We start from the raw sequence: 23,456 nt of genomic DNA, 5'->3' as shown, positions 1-23,456 counted from the left end.
TGCAGTACTTTCCTTTAAAGGAAAAGAGTGGATTAACAAACCATATCTGAATTACATCCATTTACATTACATTCATTTTGCTCAACACTGACACACAAGCGTAGAGGCATGGCATTTACAGACTGGTACAGTGTACTGCACAACTGATAATAAAAAGCTACATCGATTATACGACCTGCTTGAAACTACAAGTGTGGTTTATGAACATTTTTCCAGGCAAGCCAGACACATCTATAAACACCAACTTCATATCCTGACGAATATATCATAGTATTTTAAACTGACAGCCACGTGACTGCCTACTAACTACTGTAGCTTAGTGCTGATTTAGAGGAAATGACACCAACTCCTGATTCAGGAGCACCTTCTCCCACTGCTGTTCCTGAACACACTGTGTCGGTGTGACCCAACGTGACCCTACATTTCCTTTGAGATCTGACAAGTTCAAAACTTCTGGTAACATGGTTTTGTTCTGCTTGGTAAAGCTTGCTTAGTCATCAGTTAGAACCTGTTTCAAAAGCACTAGTAGTTTCTTCATAGCATTTTAGCTAATTTTTAATTAACTAGATTTACGTGTGTTGTTTGATAAAGCAAGTGACGTTATGCCCAGGGAAATCAGCGCTGGCTTTGTTGTTCTTTTTTCAGAATCTATTTAGCAACTTTCCATGTTATAGGAAGTTCACTATGATATGGTGCTCAGTTCACAGGAATTTTTACTACTGCTCATTTTCTTTTGTTCTCACTTAGGAGCAAAAGAAGTTTATAAAAAAACCAGGAAAAAGCCTCAAAAAAGAGGCAGCATAGCAGACAACTCTCAAGAGTAAGCAATGTCAGTCATTGCTAAACAGGTTCTCACAAACCTACATTTATTGTCCCTTCATTGGTACTTTTGTATTTTGTAATATTTTTTCACTACTTTAAATCATTAGCATTCTTGTTCTTTTATAGATATATATATATATACATAGATGTAACTATTTTTTTCCATGCTAGGCATACTTTCATAAACCTCTAATATGTGCAATAAACATTTTTATGCATCTGAGCACATTCCTCCTTCCAAAACCTGTATCAAATCACCTGGTGCTCAAACATGGACCATGAAGAAATGTTCTCTTCCATCTCAGCCCAAATCTGCTCAGTAATAGCTCCTTGCTATAAATTACTAATGTCACTACATTGCTGGTAGAAAAGGTTTAGGAGAGCTAATAGGCTTGAAAGAAGAAGAGCTAAGACAGCTCAAGGTGTTTAAATCACTGATCTGAGCTCCATCAGCTGATTTTGTCAGATGCATATTAGGAAGCACACACAGAAATTACTTCACTGAAAAACAAATTTGGGCAGTAATTTTTAGCAGCCTGTAGTAACCTCTCTCTGTGATGAGTATTTGAATAAAGACATCTGCCTACGGCTTTATATAGTGATATTTCCCTAAAAGCTCAGAAAGAAAACAAAGTAAGTCTTGTGGTGTTCTTCAGTTCTCAAGTCTCAAGACTTCACTTGAGAACAACTATGCTTGTTGCTCTATTTATTTAACAGAAAAGTAGTTCTCACAAGCTGACACAATGACATTGGTAGCTTCACTACAAAGTTCTTCCTGCAGCCTCATCAAATCTCTGATATATATGGTACAGCTGTTTACTCAGGAATGGTTAAAAACATTTTCTCTCTTGCATAATTCAGCTATATTGATAGGACAATTCTTGGTTACATCTGACACTACATGAAAAGAGTGAATACCTTTTACTTTTTGACCAGAATTACCTTTAAAATTCAATATTTTTTTTTTCACAAACCTTCTCTATGATCCAGAAAAATAGTATAAAAAACAGGAAATGAAAGTTTCTGAGAACTCATCTATACACCAGACCTTTGGCTACATGCAAAGACACATACTGCATAAGTACAAATCAGTGGAAGCAGTTCACAAAATACTTTTGGTTTTGGACATCTGCCTACATTTAAATCTTTTGGCCAACCTCAGTCAAACCTAGCAGAGGTGCAGAGATTTCAAATATACTAGATTCCAGGAAGTTTCTTGAAAATAAGTCACTAAGAAAAGGGAAAAAATTTATTAATGCCTCTACTGAGTAAAGAGATGTAGAGTGTGGTCTCTGTACCTGTAGAGCACACAGAAGCTGCAAAGGAGAGAGGGCTATATACTGTTAGGGAAAACTTCCACTGGAAGTTGTATCTGTTACAAACAAAGGAATCTAATAGTCAGAAATAAATCCATAGGAAACCAAGCATTGCAGAACTACCTGTTTTCTAAAAAAAATCTGATGAAAGGTTTTTTTATCTAATTATTTCATGTGGTCATTGGATTTTTTTTAATGTCATCATAAGAATTATGGATAGTTTTTTCCTTTTTGCCAAATGAAATCAATAAGAGTTCTGAATAACCTTTTTCTTTCTTCCCCTTATAAAATCCAGTTTCAGTACCCTACATGGACACGATAATACTGACCATGGCAGTGATACACACACAGAAGGTGCCCAGCTTTACCCTGAGCTCTCACAGACACTACCCTTACAAGACAATGAAGTCAGGAGGGAAAGTCATCTTTTTATTCACAAGCATGGTAAGGGCAAACACGAGAAAATATAAGGCACAGCAACAGCATTTAATTTTCATGACCAAAGTAATCCCTATGCACATAAGGTATTTTCCCTACGTACTAATGCATTTAGTGTCAGAGATGTGCGGTTATGACACAAGTCAACTTTTTCAAGTACCAGATAAGAGAAAATGTGGGAGCTGGCTGTACTTGCTGTACAAAACTCACCACTTTTTCTGTGGTGTTGGTGCTGAGAAGCCAAGAACCAGTGGTAAAGAACAGATGGTATAGCCATTGTACGAAATATAGCCTTCATTTTAAAAAACAACCCCAAATGTCTGACTCAAATCCTAATTTAAAGTATGAGTGAATGAAGCTTCTAAAGAATATTCTCGTCTGACAAAAAAGTTAAATAAATTGAAAAAAATTCTTGTAATTTTTGAAAGAGCTCTAAAAGACAGAGAGCAACCACTGGCCCCTCTGTGCCTCTTCCATTGGTGACTGAGAGGCTGTTGGTGGGATGTCATTCTTGTCCTTGGCAGCCCTTGCTTCAGTCACAAAAGTATAAAACAAAATAACGCGAAGTTTGTATATATCGTGTTTCCGAGAATGGACCAAAAATATTTTTGTAGAGGATAACATAAAAGACAAAGAATGTCTAATAGGTAAAAAGCAAATGGAAAAAACACAGTATGACATAAAAAATAAAACACAAAATTGAACCATGGAAGTAATCCAAAACTTTTTTTTAAAGAAGGAAAAAAATGACTAATGGTTTTAGTCACAGTAACAAAATTCACATGTGGACTTTTAACATTTCCAGTGATAGAATTTTAAAATAAAAATAAAACTTCTTGAGTTCTGCCAACCAACACAGTATTTCTCCTGCAACAATTACAGAATCAGCAGCTGAATGGAGCAGAGCTCCTCTACACATTACTGATTATACCAGCCCACATATGGGAAACACAAGTCTTTAAAATTTTGTCAGGGAAGAATAGACATTTTAAAATAGTTTCAGTTAAAATGCAGGTATTGGAAATTAAGAAAAATACAATTTTTAAACCGTACTATTTGTTTTTTATATTTTAGGGACTTCAGTTCATCTTTAAACTTGGGCAAAAATGCACTACTGCCAATTGTTCTTTGAGGGGAGAGAGACTGAATAATGTGGAAGAGGAAAGTGATAGTTTATAAACAGCTATTACATAAACTAACAAGATACTTTCTAATAGGAGATACAAAGACAGTGAAAGAGCACATTAGGAAGAAGCACAACAGGATGGCTGAACGACATTCTTCCATAAAGAGGCAAATACAAGTCATTTCCAGTGAGGGCAACCCAAACTCATGGTATCCTTTTAATTGCAAAGGAAGCTCATGCAATACGTGAAGGAAAAAGAGACCAGCAGTCAGTGTTATCTCCAAAAGTAAGAGAAAGTGGAAGCTCCAAGGAAAACAGGGGGATCCCTTCATTTCCACATGCTTAGTCTCTACTTGTGCAATAAAGAATTCATGCTAAAGGTCCTTAAAATAAGGACCTGTTAGTTTTGATGTCACCATATACACCAAGCTTCCTGTATGTACTAGTGGCAAGCCTCCCAGGGGAGGGGTTAAAAAATAACAAATATAGTTTATGATTAACATTTTGTTTGACCGTTTTTGAAGTCATTGTTGTAGATAATAAAATTCAGTTAATTATATGTGAGCCGATTGAAAAAGAGTAAGATTAGCTATAAAATGAGAAGAGATACACAACTTGGCCAGACTCCAGAAGGAGATAATAAATTTTCCGAAAGGGAAAAAGAAGAAACAAGGTACAAGTTCCAAGCTGAAAAATAGTCATTAGATCATAAAACTTTACAATGGGAAAAGAGCATGAATTAAAGCCCCAGCTCCACTGATTTCTTGTGCAAAAGTCCCAGCGACTGCAACAGACTAGAATTTCACTGAAGAGCCACTCCATAGAGTTGTCAGGAGTAATGAAAAAAGGTGGCAAAATGACAGTGCTGGCTGTGTGTTCTTTTTTTAGGATTTGAAAAATAAGCTCCTGCTGTATGACAATTTGTTTACACCTCAAATGACCTTTTTTTTTTCACTAAGGGTTTCCAACAACTGCCATCCCACATGCTACTAAAATTAGCTCCAGTTGCATAGCACTCTCTTTTTTTTTTTTTTTTCTTAAAAGATACTGAAAAATTACTATTTTAAAGGCTACTTTTGGAAAACTTCCCATGAGAAATACAGTGTACAGTGCACATTAGCATGCAGAGATATTCCTTGTACTATTGGGAAAATTGCACATCATACCTTTGTGCAGAGTTTTAGACTTTTGACATTCAAAATTGATTATTTCAAAAGGAATGTTTACTTAGTAGAAACAAACTCATAACAAGCTAGTACAAGTAAAGTAGCTGAACCTTTTGCCATATGAAATACTAAATCAGGCTTTATTAGGTAAACTCTCTTAACCTCTCTGACATAACTCATGTAGCACTCTAAATTGCATCTTTATCCTAATAGATTTTGTAATCTGTTTTAACCTTAAACAGAATAGTGTTCTGCTTTAAATTCCATTTGGTCTACTGTAAAGAAGTACATAGTTTTTTTAAGGCAAGAAGAGTGTTTTATACTCCTGATTATAGTTTTAAAACCTTATCCTCTAAAACACAGTTAAGTCTCTGCAATGGAAAGTCTAGAAAAATAAAGGCTTACATCTTAGCCAATAGGTAGGTACCAGTGATTTTAATAGTGGCACAATGATTTACTGCAGCTGAGGATGTGACCCATAGCTCACATGTGTTTACATCAATGTAGTAAAATATACAAAGACAACAAAATTCAAACTCATGAGTAAGAAGCTAAATAAATACACAAAATTAGTTAAGCAAACATGACAAGTCATGTGTTACTGTGAGATTAGACAAGTGGTCAAGGTAGTGACATGTGTAAGGCAAAAATGTTTCGCATGATGTGCAAAGTTCTCTCATAATAACACAGCCATTAAAATGGTTCATTGTCAACACAGAATGGGCTTCATAAAGAGAAATAACAGAATATTGGTGGTTTTTAAGAGGAATTGTAGGGGTTTTTTTTCAAATTGTATGATTATTTCCTTAGCAAATAATTTACTTCAATGATTTTTGTTTCTTTGTTTGTTTGTCTGTTTGTTTTTAAATATAACCAACCAAACAAATCAGAACAAGGGAATCAGTTCCGAAAAGCAGATCACTCTGTGGCTGAACGCTTGCTGCACCAGCTTGTTCCAACTTAAACGGGGCTACATTTTTGAATTAAAAAAAAATAAAAAAAAATAAAATCTTGTATACACCAAGCCCTAAGACTTCAGGTATTGTAAAGACTCAGCCTCCTTGTCTTGTGAAAAGCCATGCAATGGATCATGCAGCGATTTCCCCTGTCTGCGAGAAGAGCACATCCAGCATGCTGGGGCACATATAACCCACATCCTTGCATCTTCTTTTTGGCATGTCAGGATGTTCAATTGGGAAGGACAGCCCTTGGCTCAGCACTGGTGGCCCTGCTTGTCAAGTGCAGGAAGGCAGTGAAGTGCATCTTGGGCTGCCCTGGTTTTTCTGGCAAGTAGAGTCATAGGATGGGAGAGACCACGGTGGTGTGCTGTGTGCTGGGGGAGCTCTCAGTAGGAAGGTATGTCCAGTGTACAAAATCAGACAATCTGATTTCTTCCAATGGTCAAGTTCAGTGAAGCCGAATCACATGCATCTTTCAGTCATCAGAGCTGTTCATTTTTTCCATCCTACCAGAGGTATTTCTCCTACTGAATTTCTGTCCTGTAAAACTCTGGACACAACTCTTAACTACTTTTGAAGTCATGTGTCTCATGACAAAATAAAACTGAGATATGAAGACTGCAGTGGAACCACCACCATTTGCCTTGTTCAGAGCTTAGTCTAATTCATATCATAACAAAATAATGATTTTAAAAACCAATTGTTTCCGATTGAAGTTTTGTTTCGTTTTGAAGTTTGGATCAACTTTTTTAGTATATCATTGCCAATAAACAAAATAACACTTGAACATCAGGGAAATTAAAAGTGCAGGATTGATGGGATGGCTCCATACTATTGGTGGTGATGCTGGCATAGGTTGTTCTGTCCTTGCTCTGATGACTGCAGTCATTGTTAGCCATCCGTGTACTACCCTTCCTTTGGGCACACATGGTGACGTAGACCAGAGGACCATACTTGTCAAAAATAATTCTGCAAACCCATTATTTTTAACCTGGCTAATTTCTCACCAGTTTATTCTGTGCCTTCATAAGCAATAGCACTGGCACAGATGAGGATAGGGCCCCAGCATAGGAAGGAATGGCTTGAGACAGAGTACAGATCTCTCGACGCCGGCACTGTGGCCAAGGTATGCGGAAATGCAGTTTCAGTGGAACAACCATGCACCAGCAAATCATGGTTTCATTAGAATTTAAGAATATGTATTTAGACCAATAACATAGTAGTGACAACTATTTTGTTTCGAGGCTTGCAAAAAAAAAGGTTCATATCAAAGTACAACTCTGCACTTTCAGTGAAATGTACAACATTGGAGGAACATTTACTAAACACTAGGCTCTCGTTGCCAAAGGAATAGTTTTCTAATAAATGGAAGCTGGTCAATTCTTGTGTTACAAAACTAGCCATACTCAGGCTGATTCTTTAAATGCTAACTCTTTAAGGCAGATGGCAATAAATCTTAATAGTGGTGCTTTAAAGGTGATATAGCTTAGACAATTGCCAGCTTTGACTGTGGATAGGTAAAGATGTAAATACTTTAAAGTCTTCGAGCTCTTCCTTGAGGACTAGGAGAAATAAACTCTGTCTTCCATCCCTTCATGTTGAAGGGTAGCACTGTGACAGCAGAGTCTAAAAGAATATGCAGGGGTCAAGAGTGGAAGAAGCATGTAAAAAGTGTTTGAAGACAAGAACATAAGACAGATTCAACTGGCCAAAGAACTCTAATGTCTCTCCATGTTACAGATCACGAATCTGAACTGGCACAAGCCTGCTTTCGAGGACTGTTAGTTTAGTTACTGAAGTTTAATAAATAGCATGTATATCAGGATCTAACAATTCTTTTAGCAATCCACACAGTGCACCACAACTACTCTTGCCATTAATTTCCATGTGTCAGCAAACAGGTTTTTAGATTTAACAGAAACTCACAAGAATGATTGGCAGAATGTGACAATCATTAGAAAACCAAATGGAAAGGAAAATGACTCAGATTAATTTCCATCTATTCCAAAGAAACCCAAGCCTATAGCTGGAAAAGATGATCCCTTTCTCAAGTGCTGCTTGTAGCTTGTTTAATAAACATATAAGGAGCCAGCCAACAGGAAACTCAGCTTGCCACTGCAGACTAATTAAATGCTTTGAACTACAGGCACTATGCACACTCAAATTACATACTGCAATACTCACAATACTTGAGCTGCTCCACAATGCAGAAGCCAATTATTCTTGGCAAGCACCCTCATCATGCCTTCCAGCTCCCCATCATTCACATGTGGAGTAGTGCCACATCAAAAAAGCCAGCCACCAATTCTATAAATTGTTACAGATGAAGATCAAGTGGAAAAAATATACTGAACCTTTTGAAGTAAGATTTCGAATACAGTAGAATTCATCTGCTCAGGGGTGTTATCAGTATAGCTCTTTGCAATAAAGAATAGCTACAAATTCATTTTAGATAAATTTACGATGTTTATCAGTCTAATAACGACTTTTTGTTACACTATACAACAATAAAGTGAGGCAATGGGAAATATTAATTACATTAAATTTTTAAAAAAATCCACTTTTTATGGACTCTTCTTGTATATTTCTGTAGAAGTTTGGTCACTAGCTGATGTCAGCTGGATTAATTTCACATACTATAAAAATTCAACAGAAATTCACAACTAAACTTAGAAGTCTCTAGTGCTACTTACTGTAGAACATTGCATTAATAGAGAATCCATGACCTAAAATATCCATATTCCAACAGACAGAGAAGCACAGAGGGGCAAAATGAATTGCCCAATTCTATACTACGTACCTTGCTTGTCCCACAACTGTGATCAGAAGACAGGTCTCTGAAACACAGTCCAGGATTCCACCTGGTAATCACTCTGCTCCAGAAGTTATTTAAAATGTTTCACAGATACACTGTTAACTTTCAAAATCTTCTATTTTCCTTCATAAAACAAGAATAATTTTGGGATACAATTTGACTTGCAGCTCCAGTTGCACAACAATCATTTAGGGGCAAAATTTGATTTGCAGCTCAAGTTAATATGGTAGTGACGACAAGCTCTCAGAGAAAATAAAAGACATATCTAACTCAAGTGTTCCATAACACCGTACCACCAAGGGCTGTGATACTTGAATGACAGTCTTCAGTGTACCCAAAAGAGCAAAATGTTATGCTTGGGAAGGGAGCAAGTGTTCCATTTATATCTGCTGCAATAAATAAGAATATAGGAGCTTTCCAATTGAGGCAGCTAGTGAATCAAATTAAAGAATTAAGATCTGCTTGCTTATCATAAGAAAAACTTTACTGTTAGCAAAACAGTTAAGTGGAAAAAAGAATTCCTGAAGGAAGAGAATGCGAGAAGAAACGCAATCTCTATAGCATTCAGAAAGAATATGATATACTTGATGAGATGCTTGTGTGCTAACAAAGGCCACAACTTGGTGATACAAATACAATTAGCCGCTCACAACTGAGTCATGAGCCAGCAGACCTGCGTCAGGCCTGAGAAAAAGCAAAGTTTGGTCAAAGAAAAGAAACACACTGGTGCCATGTACATAATTTTAAAGGGGACTGTGCAATTAGCTGTGACAGAAACTTACTACTAGGAAAGCATAGACATCAAGATTATAAGATTTTAATCAATACAACCAACACAACAAAAGCCCTCAGATGCTTGGGCTATGCAGCCAAATGTGACACAGAAGGTAGATGCTGAAAGAAATGCATTCCTAAAGGAACCTTGTTATCTGTTGTTCCATGGGGAAATTCAAAGTGCAAGAAAACAGACAGTTAATTTTCTCAGTTTTGTAATATTTTTCTCAAGTTCTAAATTGTCATTTCATGAGACACAGATTAAATTTATTTCAACAAAATTGCTAACACCTGGTTCTACACTTAAATATAAAATTACACTTTTATAATATATCACTTAAGCAGACACTGGTTGTTAGATGGGTTGAGAGCATATTGAACTCAACAGTGAAGCATGAGGCCAAAATCCAGGCATTTCTTGGAACCTGGGACTGTATTCAGATAATCCACCACAAATGAAGCTCCTACCAACTGAAACTGGTCCTGAATAAAATAATTGGAGATAAAAAGTTTTATTACCCTATTACAAACTCCCAAATGATTCAGCCCTAAAACACACTAGGGCACAGCTAAAGCACATTCCATGGGATTAGTAATTCATATTTTAAATGTTTTGGAAATTTACAGACAACTGAAACCCAAAAGAAAAAGGCTGTCATGGGGCAGCACAGAACCACTGTATTTGACACCATAACTTCCATAGACGACTACAGTAATGGGGAATGTCCTTAGATCCTCACATTCTGAACCAAGACTTAATCTTCCCAGACTCTCAAAGTCATTCGTACTTTCTCTCCTACTTCAATACAGATAACAGCAGTTTTGGTTTATTCATGATTTGTAATTCAGATTACTTCTATTTACTATTTTAGATGATCAAATAATTCAGCTAGTATCTTTAACAGTAGTTTCTTTCTAGAATTAAACTGAAATCACAGCTCTAATTCCTCCCAAAATTTGACAGTGAGTTTCAGATTCTCTTATATTTTCTTCCTGCTTTTTACATGGACCATTGTTTTATACACCTATACAGAAACTACAAAGGACTACTCTACTCTACAAATCCCCATGGAGAAGCACTGCACAATCTGCCCAGATTTGCATTTTTAATCACTTTTTTTTTTTCCTCACACAGCAATGTAATGACACTCAGTTAAAGTTTTTAATTTGCATAAACATTCAGAACCATTCATCCAAATTCATCTCATTTTCAGAAACAAAGTGTGTGAAGCCAGTCAGTGCTGGGACGTTGAAGAAGAATCAAAACCTTGCCCCATGCTGCCATTTAAAGCTCTGATACCAGAAGTGGTTTATCACTGTGCACATGCACACACGAATTCAGAGTCTGCCCTGTCATGTCTTACTAATTTACTATATAAGCCTTCTTTACACAAACACTAAATTACAAATCTCCATGAACATACATAAGTAGTGTATGTCTGAGTTTAACATTAATTTCTCCATTGCCTCGATTATAAATACCCTTTCAAAAGTATTTTAACTTCCATTATTTAGGCTTTCTTTTGATGAAAGCCTGAAAAAAAAATCTGCAAATTCTCAACAAAGAAGTACAAACTATTCGTCAAGTTTCTCCACTCCAGCCACACCACGCGCAAATGAAGACCTTCACAGAAGGCTATTTCTGCTTATTTATTTGTTAAGCAAACTATAATTAAATGGAGGGAAACTGTAGCACAAATATACTTTGCTGATTGCACATTTCACTCTGTGAAAGATTCCTTACAAATTGGTTCATGTTGCAATATAATTAAAATTAAAAATCCCACAACAACTATTACAACACTAATTAGATAAAGAATAGTGTCAGCCAACATCCTCTGGTAAGAAAGTTGAAAGAGTAAGGGAAACAATATATAAAATGTCAATAGACTTCAAAGAGGGTGCCAAGTTCAAATGTAAACAAATGTAAAGCACTAGCAATAAAATTTAGATTAATGGTTTGCAGTGATGTCATCTAGCAGTCTGATGTCAGGCCCGAAGAAAACAAGATACAGGGAATGGAGTGAAGCAGATCTGTCCAAAGTCCTCAAGAAAGGACTGTTTTTCCCCATACAATTAAATAAATTAAAAAAACCCAAAGAAATAAAGCAGTACCCAGGGCAGGACGCTTATTAATTTTTTAAAAGCTATTACGCTGTAAGTGGCAGTGTATTCAAATATTTCTTTTTTTTCCGCTTTGTCTATTGGAACTCGCTGATATAAAGGGATGTTTTTGTTATAGTTAACGTAGTCCCATGCACATAACGTTAACAGAACAAAGAGATATTATTGATTTTACATTTTCATTCAGTTGCATTTTTAAGGTTCAGATAAAGTACTTAGAAAAAAGATTTATTATCTTATTACCAAGTTAAACAGAAGCATGACCTTTAAAAAAACTCTCTTTAACAACCTTAGTGTGTGCCTAAGGATTTTTGTCTTTGAACATTTTCTGAGCTATTCAATCATCTTACTGAAAATACTTACAAAATCTGTATTCGAATGCTTATATCTCACACTCTGTTTTGCTATTATCTCTTTTATTGGAAATTATACAAAACCCAGGATGATTTACTAGATACTCTAGCATTCAACCACTATCAGAAGTCACAAATAAAAATTAAACATGCAGTTTTTATTCTTACAGTTTTCTTTAATTTAGGGTGAGCACCATTTAATGATAGCACAGCCCTATTCACTATTAATCTTTAAATAAAGTCACCAAAGAACCTTAAATTGTACAACTGGCTAACGATGGGGCACAGGGCTTTCCAATTTTCCTCAAGATACTGCTGAAAAGACCCTAGATACTATTGTTTATATCAATTAGGTGTGACTCACTTCAGGCTTTAAAACCTATTGCATTTGCTTCTCATGTGGTTACATTGATTTGCAGAACCTAATAGTTCTGGCCTGCATAAGCAAATCTGGAAAATACATAGCTCCTGTAATGAACATGTGTTAACCTGTTCAGAGAACATCTACAGCATACAACTTGCCTATTTTGCCTTTCTTCTGTCAGTAGAAGAGACGTAAAAATCAGTGCAATGGCAGTAAAAGTAACAAGAGCATCACTAAGTTACATAAAAACATGCTTATTGGATGCTGCTTCTTAACCATTTCAGAGCTTAAGAAAGAAGATACCCAGCAGGTGCTGCATTGCAGCAGGACCTGGCAAATGGAGGTGCCAGCTGACATGACCCAAATGATGACCTCCTTCAAGACAATTGATAATGCAATAGGTGTAAAACTCCAGGAAAATATGGATATAGATCTGAACTCTGCAACTTGTCAGTCTCTGTATGTTCACATTATTCATGACACCCCTTTCCTGGCTAACTCTTTTCCAGTGTGCCAAAAATAAGCTATTTACATTAGGTATTAAGTACTTCACAAGCTATCTCCTCCCAGTCTCATTCCTCATTCAACCCTGAGACATTATTTTCCCTCACTGATCACGTCACTGTACCTTTAAACTGACACATTTGCAGTTCTCCTATCTTGCTTTCACACATGCAGGATCTTGTTTAGTGTTACCAAAGCTGCCTCACTATTTTCATTGAAATTGTGTCCCTAAATTCTCCATTGCTGTGATGCATCCAAAACGTTGCTAAGAATGAGACTACTGCTGTGTTGGGTCCATTGTTTCTCAAGCCAAATAACACCGTCAATGTTTTTTTTTCCCTTCAAAATCCATCACCTCATTCCTTTCTTTTGAATCTACCCATCTCTAGCCTTCTGCCTTTACATTACAAATAAAAATCGCTTTAAGACATAGACCACCAGTTACACCTTATCAGTACAAGCCCTAGCCTAGGCCTGGGGCTCCTTGGTGGTACAGTAGTACTGACAACGAAACAACAATGAAATGTTGACATTTTACTTAAGTTTGGGAATGTCTGGATATATGCATCGTTTCTACCACAGTAAATGAGGCTTCTCTGTCTTGTTGTTAAATCAGCGATGGCAACACTCAAAAAAATCTGAGTGTAGACTCAATCATCTTCAGAAATACTGAAAAAAAAAAACATTTTAAGAAGTGTATCATGAGATGCAACTTGTAAACACTCCTGGTACTAAAATATTTACTGTATTTCAGACTTCAGCCAGTATCAGTGAGTCCTGACCCCGCAAACTTTGATCAGATGACAAAAATATGACAGCCTGACATCTTCAGTATTTTGACATGCTCACACAGAAGGTCCACCTTACCTCATTCCCTCTGTTACTGCCTTCATATTTCTAATTGTGTAACAGAGGATAAATATTCGACATCCAGATTTAAAAAGAAATTTTCTAGGACAATTTATTAAGTGTTAGCCATGTTCTAGCTTTAACAACCTGCACAGGACAGAATTTGTGGAGGAAACAATGTAGAGAAATTATATATGTGCTCATTGTTTGCCAAAGTTGACTATATCAATAATCTATTTTTATAGGATATTTTTAAATAATATGTGGCTCTTTCACTATAAATGTTAATACTTTTAAGAAAAATTAAGAGTGTTTTTCTAAGAGTCTGATCCTGAAAGGCCACAAAACAGCATCGTGCTGTTGTCTTTCAGAACAGCATTAATAGTAGAGATGTTGCATCACAAAAAAACTTCAGACTTCCTTTAAGATGACCCTGCTACATGTGCTGCACAGAACGGCAACTGCTCCACGCAGCAGCTCAGGCTGGAGCCAGTGGACCACGTGAAAGGACCAATCTTTTGTAACTTTGATCAATGTTGGCTGACTAAGCATGTGGAGGAAAAGAAGGTTATCAGGAGTGATCAACATGGATGCACCAAGGGGAAATCCTGCTTGACCAATCTGATAGCCTTCTGTGATGGCATGACTGGCTGGGTGGATGAGGGGAGAGCAGTGCATGTTGTCTACCTTCACTTCAGCAGGGCTTTTGATACTGTCTCCCATAACATCCTCATAAGGAAGGTTAGGAAGCGTGGGTTTGATGAGTACATGGTGAGGTGGATTGAGAACTGACTGAATGACAGAGCTCAGTAGCACAGAGTCCAGCTGGAGGCCTGTACCTAGCAGTGTTCCGCAGGGTTCAGTACGGGGTCTAGTCATGTTGAACGTATTCATCAATGACCTGGATGAAGGGACAGAAGGTATCCTCAGCAAGTTTGCTGGTGATACAAAACTGGCAGGAGTGACTGACATGCCAGAGGGCTGTGCTGCCATTCAGCAAGACCTGGACAGGCTGGAGAGCTGGGCAGAGAGGAACCTAATGAGGTTCAACAAGGGCAAGTGTATGGTCCTGCACCTGGGGAGGAATAACCCCGTTCACCAGTACAGGTTGGGGTCGACCTGATGGAGAGCAGCTCTGTGGAGAAGGACCTGGGTGTCCTGGTGGACAACAAATTAGCCTTCAGCCAGCAAGGTGTCCTTGTGGCCAAGAAGGCCAATGGTATCCTCGGGTACATTAAGAGGAGCATGGCCAGCAGGTCAAGTGAGGTTATCCTCCCTTTCTGTCCTGGTGAGGCCACATCTAGAGTTCTGTGTCCAATTCTGGGCTCCTCAGTTCAAGAGAGACAAGGAACTACTGGAAAGAGTCCAGTGGAGGGTTAGAAAGATGATTAGGAGACTGAAGCATCTCTCTTATGAGAAAAGGCTGAGAGACCTGTGGCTCTTTAGCCCGGAGAAGACTGAGAGGGGACCGTATCAATGCTTTTAAATACCTAAAGGGAGGGTGTCAAGAGGATGTGGCCAGACTCTTTTCAGTGGTGCCCACCGACAGGACAAGGGGCAATGGACACAAACTGGAGCACAGGAAGTTCCATCTGAACATGAGGAAAGCTTCCTTGCTCTGAGGGTGGCAGAGCACTGGAACAGGATGCCTAAGGAGATTGTAGAGTCTCCTTCCCTGGATATATTCAAAACCTGCCTGGACGTGACCCTGTGCAATCTGCTGCAGGTGAACCTGAACGTGCTTTAGCAGGGAGTCTGAACTAGGTGATGTCCAGAGGTCCCTTCCAACTCCTACCATTCTGTGATTCTGTGACTAGTTCAGGGAAACACAGCCAGACCTCTGCTTCTGTGACTCACGCCTTCATTACAGTATATATTTCCTGGTTAAATTATTTAGGCTGCACCACACATACTACCTTGTGTATTAATAATGTACACTTGATCTGCAACTTTATCACTGGGGTACATTTTATTACATGAAGTGATGTAAACACAACCACTTGCATTCCTGGTAGTTCTTATACCTTTATGATATTCATAAAAATGTATGCCTGCATTGTGATGTTTTGAGCAAATGCATCAGAAATAAGAGAGATTAAAGCAATTAATCAATTAATGCTTTGCTATCTACCTGAATAACGCACAAATAATCCATGGTAAATATTACAGACCAAGGAAGAGTCACTCTAGACTTATTACAAGGACAGCTCAATTACAATAAAATTACTGTAATGATTAATGCACATTGCAATAGTTCGGATGCAGGGTAAGGATTTTAGGTGGTAAATGAAATCGGGTCAAGCACCAAATAAAGGAATACAGTAATATGGCCTGTCTTGTCCTTAGCAGAGCTATCTATGAGCAGGAAATTTGTTATCAAAGGGTTTTAGGCAAATCCCTTTGGAGAAAAACAGAAAGTATCACTGTACATCACCTCTTCTATATATATATATATTTACCCCTCTTTTTTCCAAGAGATTTTATGGATTATTGAGCAAATAAGTATGATATTCATACAGTATCAGATAGATGATGTATAAGATTAAGCTGAGGAAAGCTGTAAAAGTAACTAGGAAAATGAAATAGAAGGTAAGCAAGCTCAGGGTGTTTTACAATGGGTCATATGTCCTTAGGAAACATAGAATCACAGAATCATAGAATTATTTAGGTTGGAAAAGGCCTTTAAGATCATTGAGTCCAGCCGTTAACCTAGCACTGCAAGTCCACCACTAAACCATGTCCCTAAGCACCACATCTACACCTCTCTTAAATACCTCCAGGGATGGCGACTCCACCACTTCCCTGGGCAGCCTGTTCCAACAACCCTTTCAGTGAAGAAATTCTTCCTAATACCCACTCTAAACCTCCCCTGGCAAAACTTGAGGCCATTTCCTCTTGTCCTATCATTTGTAACTTGGCAGAAGAGACCAACGCCTGCCACACTACAACCTCCCTTTGGGTAGTTGTAGAGAGCAATAAGGTCTTGCCTCAGCCTCCTCTTCTCCAGGCTAAACAGCCCCAGTTCCCTCAGCCACTCCTCACAAGACCTGTTGTCCAGACCCTTCACCAGCTTCGTTGCCCTTCTCTGGACACGTCCAGCACCTCAGTGTCCTTCTTGCAGTGAGGGGCCCAAAACTGCACATGGTATTCAAGCTGCGGCCTCACCATTGCCCAGTACAGGGGCACGATCACCTCCCTGCTCCTGCTGGCCACACTATTGCTGATCCAGGCCAGGATGCCGTTGGCCTTCTTGGCCACCTGGGCACACTGCCGGCTTGTGTTCAGGTGGCTGTGAAGCAACACCCCCAGGTCCTTCTTTGCCGAGCAGCTTTCCAGCCACTACTCCCCAAGCCTGTAGCACTGCATGGGGTTGCTGTGATCCAAGTGCAGGACCCGGCACTTGGCCTTGTTGAACTTCATGGCATTGGCCTCAGCCCATCGATCCAGGCTGTCCAGGTCCCTCTGCAGAGCCTTGCTGCCCTCCAGCAGATCAACACTCCCACCCAATTTAGTGTCATCTGCAAACTTACTGAGGGAGCACTGGATGAGGACATCCAGATCATCGATAAAGATGTTAAACAAGACCGGTCCCAATACTGAGCTCTGGGGGGCAATGCCTGTGACTGGCCACCAGCTGGATTTAACTCCATTCACCACCACTCTCTGTGCTCAGCTGTCGAGCCAGTTTTTAATCCAGCTTAGTGTACACCTGTCTAGTCCATGAGCCACCAGCTTACTTAGGAGAATGCTGTGGGAGATGGTGTCAAAGGCTTTACTAAAGTCCAGGTTGATGACATCCACAGCCTTTCCCTCATCAACTAGGTGGATCACCTGGTCATAGGAGACCAGGTTGGTTAAACAGGACCTGCCCTTCATGAACCCGTGCTGGCTGGGCCTGAGTCCCTAGTTGTCCTGCACATGACATGTGAGTGCCCTCAGGATGAGCCGCTCCATCATCTTCCCCAGTACCGAGGTCAGGCTGATGGACCTGTAGTTCCCCAGATCCTCCTTCCGGACCTTCTTGTAGATGGGCGTCACATTGGCAAACCTCCAGTCATCTGGGACCTCCTGTGTCGACCAGGACTTCTGATAAATGATGGCGAGTGGATTGGCCAGCTCCTCTGCCAGCTCCCTCAGTACACTTGGGTGGATCCCACCCGGCCCCATAGACTTGTGAATGTCCAGGTGGCAAAGCAGGTCTTTAACTGCTTCCTCCTGAATTACAGGGGGTTTTGTTCTGCTCTTGGTCCCTGTCTTCCAGCTCAGGGCACTAATTACCTTGCGGATTGCTTGTGTGACTATTAAAGACTGAGGCAAAGCAGGTGTTAAGTACCTCAGCCTTTTCCTCATCTTTGGTGACAATGTTCCCCTCTGCATCCAACAGAAGAATGTGGGTTCTCCCTGGTTCTCTTTTTGTTGTTAACGTATTTGTATAAACATTTTTCGTTGTCTTTCACAGCCTGAGCTCTAGCTGTGCTTTTGCCTCTCTAATTTCCCCTCTGCATGACCTAACAAGCTCCCTATACTCTTCTTGAGTTACCTGTCCCTTCTTCCAAGAGTGGTAAACCCTCCTTTTTTCCCTGAGTTCCAGCAAAGGCTCCCTTCTTCCAGCTCTTCTTGTAGCTGGGTGTCACATTTGCTAACTTGGTAACTTGCTAACTAAAACTAAATCATTCTGATTTCAGGGCAACCACAGCTCTCTGAGAACGTAGTTAAGTGTTTCATTTAAGTGAATTCACCCCCACAGCTACAAGGCTATGGAAAAGTACTCATGAATTAACAGCATTCAGCTATAATCCCGTTATAGATTGCCACAGTTGGACAGGCACAGATTGTTTCTTTTAGCTACGTTTTCTTGATTATCTCATAATCCGTCCACTTTTCATTTTGCAAATGGGATCAGTTTCACATTGCTAACAGTTGAATTTTCAGAGGTCACAGTGACACATCCAAAGTCAACAGAGGGAAAGGCACTCTGAGATAAAAGATCCTCTAAGCAGATTGCTGACCCGAGGTTTAGGAGGAAAGGAGGTTTTTTTGATCATCTGTTAATGTCCTAGATAAGGAAATTTGCCTCTTTCCTGACACTATTGCCCTGTAGTTAATGCCTCCGGGTGGATTTGAAGGACAGAATTCCCAGTCATTACACAGCACCCCCAATCTTTAGAAATGTAGAACACCCCTATACATCTTTATGTGCAGTACCTAACATAATCCCAGCCTAAAACAGAGAAATATATCATCGTACAGATGCTATCTCACTTGAAGTCTATTTTTAAGCATGTATTGAGTGGGAGGGGCACTACAATTACCTAACATCAAAAAAGCAATAAAGCCATAAATAAGATTAAATGGAGCAACAATAGATTTGATGGAGTTAAGTTAGAGATGTCGAGATTTGCCTGCAGATAGAAAAATACACCTGATTTTGATTTGACACTCTTTTTCCACAGAAATAATTGGTGACTGACTATGGGGATAGTGATGAGTTAGGGGAAATTCAAGTACAGTAAATTCAACATTGTTTCTAACGTGTGTGAAAGTCCATCAGTCTCTACCGTGGCAACCACCGAGTATTTTTTAAGACGACTCCAGTTAACAGACTTTGTTTTCTTCCTCACCAGAAGCACACATTTACAGGAGCGTCTAAAACGACTCTCTCCCTTAGAGATCCAAGTGGGTACGAAAAGGGGCGCGCCAACGCGACCACACAGCTTTCAAATGCTGCAGAACTAGGCTGCAAAATTCAGCGGGCCGCACCGGCGACACGGTTCAGGCGATTTGCTCTCTGTCTTTCAGCTCCACAAGAGCGAGAGCCTCCCTGGCCCGCCGGCGCCGTCACTCGTCAGAGCGCGCCTGGGGCTCCATCACCTGCAGTAACGCGCGAGGATTTCTCTTGGCGATTTCAGATTTGTTTACCTGAAAATCTAGTCAGCACGCCTTTTTTTTTTTTTTTTTTTTTTTTTTTTAATTTAGCCTGCTTTAACCATCCACGTGTAGTTAGTTCAAGCGGTTCAGCACACGCGTGGCGGCGCGGCTCGCTTCTCCGAGCGGGGCGGGTATCAGCGCAACCGGCCCCTCTCGGGTGAGCTGCAGCTTCCCCTCCCGCAGCCCAGCGGCACAACGGGATCTGCCCGCTCGGGAGAAGCGGGGACATGTGTGTGTGTGTACGCGCCCGCGTCTGTCGTCGTCCCCCCCTACCCCTAGCCGCCGCTGCCGCCTCGCTGACGTCAATGGCATTCTTATCGCGCCGCCTGCGACAGCAGCCGCGGCGCTTCCCGGCCGCCGCCAAGCTGCGGAGTGGATCCAGCGGTGACCGGAGCGGCCGCTCGGCTCCCGCCGCTCCGCAGGACTCTCGGGGGAGGTGCGGGGGCTCCGCCTGGCAGCCCGCCCCGCCCCGCTCCGCCCCGCCCTCTCCCAGCCGCCCGGCAGTGCCAGGCCGGGGAGGTACCGCCGCCGGCTCGGGTACCCCGCTCTTAGAATCATGGAATCGTTAGGTTGGATTAGACCTCTGAGATCGTCAGGTCCAACCGTTGACGCAACACCACCATGCCCTCTTGGTGGGGCAGAGTGGGGAACCTTCCGGAAGGCGGCGGCGCCTCCCGCTGCCCGGCGCCACAGGGAGCTGGGCCGGGAGATAGGGAAAAGTTTTTTTGCTAAAAACACAGGTGGTTTTAAAAATTGCCAGCTGAAGTGTCTCATCTAAGACGTTAACCCCGAGGGGTCAAGGCTTTTCCCTTCCATGCCTGTTTTCGTGTCACGCTCCACATCTTTGTTTTCCCATGGTGTTACACCGAATTACAGCAGTATGAGGGAAAGACCTGGCACCTTAAGGTGTCTTTTTGCACCGTCGGTGGCGAGTTTTGAGAAACGGCATTCGTTTTGGAGCTTTTCCACTGCAAGGATCAGAGAGTGAGCGTCCAGCACAACACTCCAAAAACCTCATGGAAAGAATGGCCATTTAAAGTGTGCGTGGTAGCGGGGAGGTCGAGGATGCTGATAAGACATCAGACTGCAGATTCTGCATTGTAGAAGGCAAAAAGGACAAAGACCTTCTGAGATTTTATGAGATTAAATCTATTCCAAGCCCAAGCTGATGGGAAAACTGTGGCAGAGAAGGACAGCAATTAGTTTGTCGGGCTGGTTTGGTGATGTCAAGTCTAACTGGATTTACACTGAAATCTGCAGTATCCATGTATTTAAATGCTCACACAGTGTAGCATGTCCAGTTTGCAAATTACAACTGACTCAGCCGATGGCTGGTTATCCTCATCAGCTATTACTGCAAATGGCCCAAAATGTCTGTTCTCACAACAAGCCTTCCTCTCCTGCCTGCACCCCTACTATATATCCACACCTTTATCCATCGTCTCTGTGTATACATATATATATATATACATACACACACCCCTGATGTATGCTATACATATGCATACCATACGTACAAAATCCAACACACTGAATTTTACAAAATTATCGCAATTTATGTCTTTGTCTCTAAAGCTAAAGCAAAATTTCTCAAAAGAGTGAAATACATTATCATCATTTAAACCCCAGGTTTTCTACATACCAGTATTAGTCCCCAGATTGTTTCTTTTTTTTAGTCAGATGCGTGCTAACGCAGTGTTTGTGCACATATACGCTGTTACTGTTCATGGGATGAAGCAGTAACACTCCCACCGACCCAAGAAATGAGTGCCAAATTACATTCAGCCCTAGAAAAAACAGTTAAAACTCCATTACTTTTCAAAAGAATTACAGCCGTTTGCCCTGTGTACCAATTTGGCCCACAAAGTGGGAAACGGCACCTTGATGTGTTTGCAGAGGCAAAGCGTGACAGACGAGAGCTGCAGACGCAGCTGCTGCTTATGAGCTTTTTGCACTGTTTCATCCTAATACTTGTACTTCACAGATATTGTTGTTACTTTTGTTTTGAAAAGCTTTTCTTCAAATGGATGGCTACGCACAGATGATGGAACAGAAAAATGATATGGAGACTACACATGTTCCTTTCCTGCTCGGCAAGCACATCACCCATTTCAGATGCCCTTTTTTCGATTACAGGAAGTGAGTAATTTTCACAGAAGACAATTGGACTTAAACAGGTTGATCTGTATGAGAAATGAGTGGAAATCTAGCAACATTTTATAACTCTGATAATCATAGAATCATTTTGCTTATCATGTGCTCTTCCTGTTAGAATGTTAGAAAATGTAAGGGAGAAAATAGAAAACCAGAGTCCATTCCACATCTACATTATTCAAAATAGGTGATTCTTCTTCAAAAGCTCAGATGTCTTATAAACATGTCCTGCCGCATCAACAGGATTAAGCCTGGCCTTTGCTGAAAAACAACTGAAAAAACTGTGTCAGAAATCATTTGTGGCAACCAGATTTAATCTGTTCACAGACAGCTCCCTAAAGCCAGGACTAAATTCCTTATTTTTTAAAATCGGCCTGTTGTTGTCGTCCCTCTTCCAGATGCAGCAACAAAGGTATAAATACATACCAGCCATTGGATTTTTCAGTGGAAACAACTGCTGCAACACCAAATGGCATGTTGTGACAGGACTCCCATCATTCATGCCACGTACGTAGCAAGGTGAAAATCCCAGTGCAAGCAAAGCCGAGAAATTAAGTCAAACCTAGGTCATGCCTGAAAATCACAGAATCACAGAATGTTAGGGGTTGGAAGGGACCTCAAAACATCATCTAGTCCAACCCCCTTGCCAGAGCAGGAACACCTAGAGTAGGTCACACAGGAACGTGTCCAGGCAGGTTTTGAATGTCTCCAGAGAAGGAGACTCCGCAACCTCTCTGGGCAGCCTGTTCCAGTGCTCTGTCACCCTCACAGTGAAAAAGTTTTTCCTTATGTTAATGTGGAACCTCCTGTGCTCCAGCTTGCACCCGTTGCCCTTTGTCCTGTCATTGGCTGTCACCAAGAAGAGCCCGGCTCCATCCTCCTGACACTCGCCCTTTACGTATTGATAAACATTAATGTGGTCACCCCTCAGTCTCCTCTTCTCCAAGCTAGAGCCCCAGCTCCCTCAGCCTTTCATCGCAAGGGAGATGTTCCACCCCCTTAATCACCTCTGTGGCTCTGTGCTGGACCCTTTCAGGCAGTTCCCTGTCCTTCTTGAACTGAGGGGCCCGGAACTGGACACACTATTCCAGATGGGGTCTCACTGAGGCAGAGCAGAGGGGGAGGAGAACTTCTCTCGACCTCCTGACCACACCCCTTCTAATACACCCCAGGATGCCATTGGCCTTCTTGGCCACGAGGGCACATTGCTGGCTCATGGCCACCCTGCTGTCCACCAGGACCCCCAGGTCCCTTTCCCCTATGCTGCTCTCTAACAGCTCAGTCCCCAGCCTATACTGGTACATGGGGTTGTTCTTTCCCAGAGGCAAGACTCTACACGTGCCCTTGTTGTATTTCATTAAATTTCTCCCCATCCAGCTCTCCAGCCTGTCCAGGTCTCGCTGAATGGCAGCACAGCCTTCTGGTGTGTCAGCCACTCCTCCCAGCTTTGTGTCATCAGCAAACTTGCTGACAGTGCATTCTGTCCGTTCATCCAGGTCATGGATGAATATATTGAATAGTACTGGTCCCAGTACTGACCCCTGAGGGACTCCACTAGTTACAGGCCTCCAGTGAGACTCTGTCCCATTGACTACAACTCTGACTTCTTTCCTTCAACCAGTTCTCAACCCATCTCACTACCCCATCACCCAGACCACACTTCCTCAGTTTAGCTGCGAGGATGCTGTGGGAGATGGTGTCAAACGCTTTACTGAAATCAAGATAAACCACATCCACTGCACCACCATATTCTATCCAGCTGGT

General features: G+C 40.9%; 1 protein-coding gene across 7 annotated transcripts in view; it reads right to left on the bottom strand.

The window, feature by feature from the left end:
* PDE4D (phosphodiesterase 4D) overlaps positions 1–23,456 on the bottom strand; it is a 442,846-nt gene that overhangs the window by 64,326 nt on the left and 355,064 nt on the right. The gene's annotated exons all lie outside the window — the stretch shown is intronic.

The sequence above is a fragment of the Leptosomus discolor genome, chromosome Z (assembly GCF_034619465.1).
Source record: "Leptosomus discolor isolate bLepDis1 chromosome Z, bLepDis1.hap2, whole genome shotgun sequence".
NCBI classification, from domain to species: domain Eukaryota; kingdom Metazoa; phylum Chordata; class Aves; order Leptosomiformes; family Leptosomidae; genus Leptosomus; species Leptosomus discolor.
Note: the sequence above shows the minus strand (reverse complement) of the source record. Positions and strands in the feature narration are given on the sequence as shown.